The sequence below is a fragment of the Lingula anatina genome, chromosome 1 (assembly GCF_051362555.1).
Source record: "Lingula anatina isolate TDL-2025a chromosome 1, LinAna3.0, whole genome shotgun sequence".
NCBI lineage: Eukaryota > Metazoa > Brachiopoda > Lingulata > Lingulida > Lingulidae > Lingula > Lingula anatina.
This window is the reverse complement of record NC_141767.1, coordinates 66254633-66259392: the sequence shown is the minus strand read 5'-3', so window position 1 is coordinate 66259392 and position 4760 is coordinate 66254633. Positions and strand designations below refer to the sequence as shown.

Below are 4760 nucleotides of genomic sequence, written 5' to 3'. Positions count from 1 at the left end.
CGCACGGACAGAAAACTTAAGTATTGTGGGAACGTTACTAATGAAGCCACTGGTAGTACTAGTAGATATCAGCCTGTAGTCTTGAACAAGCGCCTCGATGACGAGTGAACAGTTGTCAAAAACAAAAGACCCAGGTGTGGTAGTTCAACTACTGTTGATGCGTGCCGCAACGACCAAACCTAATTGCTCCTCAAGGTCACAAAACAATAACCGGTACTGACGGCTAGGCTCGTCTTAATCATTTAGACTACGGTCCATGAACGGGTTATATAACGCATTCACGCGAGACGTGCGGTTATGCGAGTTTCACCACGTTAGTACCCCACCTGATATGCATAAAAGCGTTTAGAAAAGCTCTTTCCTTCAATATGTGATGTGGCCAAACAATTTTCACGGTGCATTAAGATAAACAGTAAAAGAATATCCACAATAAATTCGGCAACCGAGAGGTGCGGCAACATATAGATAATTGCGGTAGTATTTATGCCGAAACATCAAAATGAATAGCCCCGCCGTTCGAGCCTTTTAATCAGATTCAGATCAGATTAACCAATCAAAGCAACGGAAAGGGGGTCACGTCACCTTCCCACCAGGCCATGCCATGTAAACAAAGCAGCATGGTCGGCTGTAATGAAGAGTCTGAGGAGGGAGACGCGAAATCTTCGCCAAATTCTCATCTTTCGTGTTGCATGCACATAGAAGAAGGTAGCTAATTAAGAGACTCTAGATACCATCACACGTGTTCGCTGGGAAACTTTTAGAGTCGCAGCGAAACAATGGCTGAAATTTGGCAGCAGAGAAGCCGCTGCTGTTCAGTGGATCCGTACAGTACGGATTTAGATAAGGATTCGACGATTTGGAAGCCAAACCATGATGTCACTTTTCTTGCTACAGAAAGCTAATTAACAAGAAGGGGCTATCTCAGGCGGCAAAGAAGTATGAGAAAGCTGAGAAACAAGGCAGTCCTGCTGAAGAAGGTATGTCAACATATTGTAATTTGTTTTTAAGTCAGCCCCGATCGTGTGATGTTTACATTGTAAGTGGCTGATGTTACATATCAATATGTGACTGATAAAAGTGATATGAAAGAAAGAAAATAAGAAAATGATAAAAAAGTTTATTAGTGTTATTATTATTTTATTTGTAAATACTTAAAGGTTTTAAGATATGAAACAACTCCTCTCTGTTGAATAAGACCCCATTTCCAGAGATTAGATAGATCTACTTTAGGGGTTCACGCTAAACAGCTGTCAGTGGGGCGGACACGAAAGTTAAATACCCCCTTACAGCTTGTAGTAGGCGGGACGGACATTTAAGCCGGATTATCTGACAGTAATCTAGTTAGACTCCCCGCGGGGACAGATCAATCTAAAAGCTCTGGGAATACAGCCTAAGCTAGCTGTATGTTCTTGCCATGATTAACATCTCATTATTAGTTCATCCATATTTATCATAATTAGCATTGCATTTACACAAAATAATGTAAGGCTTCACACAACAAGATATACAAACAAATGTTATGGTGGGATTTTATGAGACAGAGGCTTAAGTATCATGGTAGAATCTTTTATGTTATTTGTGGAGTGTTCCTCCCCCCCCAATACATTGCTGCACATGTGCAACCATTAGTGAATATAAATATGTATAGGCTAAGCCCAACTTCAATGAGAATGTATTTTAGGGAATATTTACTGTATCTTGTGAGCCAGAAAAAGTAGGATAGCTTTTCACAGAACAAGCTGCAATGTGATTAATTTAATTAGGACTGTTAGGAATAATCCTTGTAACTTTCCCTTATGAATAGAATCAGTAAAGGTATACATAAATAGTATCAATAAAGAAATACGTTGACAAACAGTATCAATTAAGGAATAATGATAATGAGTAGGGTGACTGGTAGATATAGTTCAGTTTAAAGAGAAGAGTCACTTTTATTCAAGGCATCTGATATTAATCTGGGCAGCAGAATGCTAGTGGGCTCCCTATTAATTATTAGATCTTTAAGCTTGATTAATTTGTCTTAGTTGCAACAAATATTAAACAGTGGGTCTCATTTGCCTATAGTTTGTTACAGCTTAGTTCCTCATAAAAGGAACATGCTGAGCCACTAATACATTGAATCCTATACCTACCCTATGCCCTTTGAATCATGAGGATATATGTAATTATAGTTGTCAATATCACTTGGTGTCAATCATGTGATAAACTCACATGCGACTGTCTTATCTTATTTCATTATTATTCATTTATTTTATAGTTAAATCATAGTGATTGTATATACAATTGCACTTGCAACAATCAAGGATTTGCGGTCTGCTCTGTATTTGCTAAATCATTTGTGTATCCAGGTATCCAGATGTTTTTATTTGAAATATGTATTCTATGTTGTCTTTTTATTTATACAGGGCAACTGTTTTTATAACTGAATTTTGAGCACATTACTATTTTTACATATCTTTGTTACACCCACTTGAATATTTATCCAACGTTAAAGTTGTTTCTGTAGTAGTCAGTATCTGCACATTATAATGCACTAATATATATGGTATGAAAAGTAAAATGTTATTTTGCTTCTTTTACAGAACCATCAACCAGTTATACTCTTCCCAAAATACAAGGTCCATCTCCCAAGAAATTGAGATCAGTCTCAGGGTTTGGTATATCAAAGTCACCAGTGCTGCCAGCTATCTGCACTATTTGTAAAAAAAAAGTTGTGGTCACTTAGTCTAATTTTTGCAAGTGTTTTGATATTTAATGGGGAGACACTCATTTTGATGTAATTTTCACATTCATAATATTTTTTTATTGTTTTGTATGTCCTTAATTTGTTTGAGATTGAGCTATTTAATTCCTGCCAGAAGTGTTTTTCGATTTTTATGTTCAATATTTCCAAAAGGTTTTCTATTTGATATAATTTCTTTGGTGGGTTGTTATCTTCGGATAGATTCTGTCCATGTGTTTCCCTTTGTATCTTGCTCAAGACTGTGCACCTGATTTACAGTTCTATTATCTACTAGTAGTTGTTCCAGTCTAAGACTAATCTTTAGACAGGTTTAGTTATAGTTGAAATAATAGGGTAACTGCCAAGCTCAGCTCTAAAAATGGTATTGCTAGCCTGCTTTCTTAGACCTAAAATCCATTTGCAAAATTTTAAGTGTACCTGTTCGAATGGCATTTTATTAATCTTTTTCAGATATGCACAAGAAATGTAGAAAGTTATAATTTCACAGTTTAAATAATTAAGTTGGAAAAAATATATTATATATATATCATAAAAGCCTTGTTAAATGTGAGCTGTTATTTCTTTTAATATGCTGTTGTTACTAGACAATGCTGCAATTAATTGCAATTATCAAACTTCTTTAAAAATTGTACCTCTGCAATTTAAAGATAAACTTGAACATAAAAAACTCAATTATTCTACCTAGTGAAGCACTTACATATTTTTGAAATAATTTTTTGAGCACTTGCCAGCTTCATAAACAGACAGCCCACATGAATACCTAGTTTGTACTATTTATCAGTGTAAAATATTGAGTCAAATAATTTTAAGTGATTATATGCGCTTTAACACACCTGAGAATTTAAAATGCATTCAATGTAACATTACTGAACATACATGCAAGTGATTATATCATCACTATATTGGGTAATAGTGTGACCTGTGTGCGATTGTAGAAGTGGTACAATGCACAGTGTACGGGCTATACTACATACCTTTTAACCGTGAATTCACGTCATCATTTAGCCAATTATATAAATACACCTAAAATACACGTATTCTCCAACTATTTAAATCTTTCTCTCGATATTGACATCGATTTTAAAAACCTAGGACTTATTTTTTTATTGAAACAACGCATGGGAATCATCTATTAAATGTGCAAGCTTCGCATGGAAATTCATTGTTTACATCGATGAGATGTAGGTCAAGTGATCACGTGACCCCTTTCCGTTGCTTTGATTGGTTTAAAGGGTAGAACGGCAGCACTTGGAACTACTCGGATGTCTCCGCACTCGACAGTCGAGGATTGCCGATTGGAACGGCAGGGCTATTCATTTTGATATTTCGGCATAAATACCATCGCAATTATCTATATGTTGGCGCATCCTACGGTTGCCGAATTTTTTGTGGGTATTTTTTAACTGTTTATCTTCATGGCACCGTGAAAATTGTCTGGCCACTGGAGCTTTTCACACAATGAAACGATAGACCAGTGTAGGTAAGGGACTACGTCTGGGTTTTTTGTTCTTCACTTCCACCGTGGTCTAAGGTATAGGTAAAGTACGAGGCGCTGAGCTTTACGAGAAATAGAGCAGATAATTGGCGAGGCGAAGCCGAGACAATTATCTGCTCTAGTTCTCGTAAAGCTCAGCGCCGAGTGCTTTATCTGGCCAAGAAGTTATAATGTCATTATAACTTCTTGATCTGGCTTAAAGCACGAGTAATTAACCCTGTGCACTGGTGCGTGGAACGCATTCGTGGATGACGTGACTTTACACGAAATAAAGCACAGCGCGACCTATTGTCTTTTGACAGGAGAGTGCTTTAAGTGAAATTGCCAATCACAGTTATCAACTTTTTAGCAAACATTTTATTCGCAACCATCAACATGACTAAAAATTTGCAGTGGCTTGTTGTATTGGTGCATGTGCCTACACCACAAAAAATTGGCAGTGTTATAATATACATGTTAGGAGGAAACATCATGAAATGATTCATCAGGTCTCAAGGCATAAGCATAGTCTTGGAGCAGGAT

At 36.7% G+C, this 4760-nt stretch overlaps 1 long non-coding RNA gene across 1 annotated transcript; it reads left to right on the top strand.

Annotated features, from left to right (window-relative positions):
- The first annotated feature begins 320 nt into the window (after positions 1–320).
- On the top strand, positions 321–3293 carry LOC147764895 (uncharacterized). The gene is made up of 2 exons (XR_015331961.1): positions 321–977; positions 2583–3293. It is a non-coding gene; the product is annotated as an uncharacterized LOC147764895 (long non-coding RNA).
- The last annotated feature ends 1467 nt before the right edge of the window (positions 3294–4760 follow it).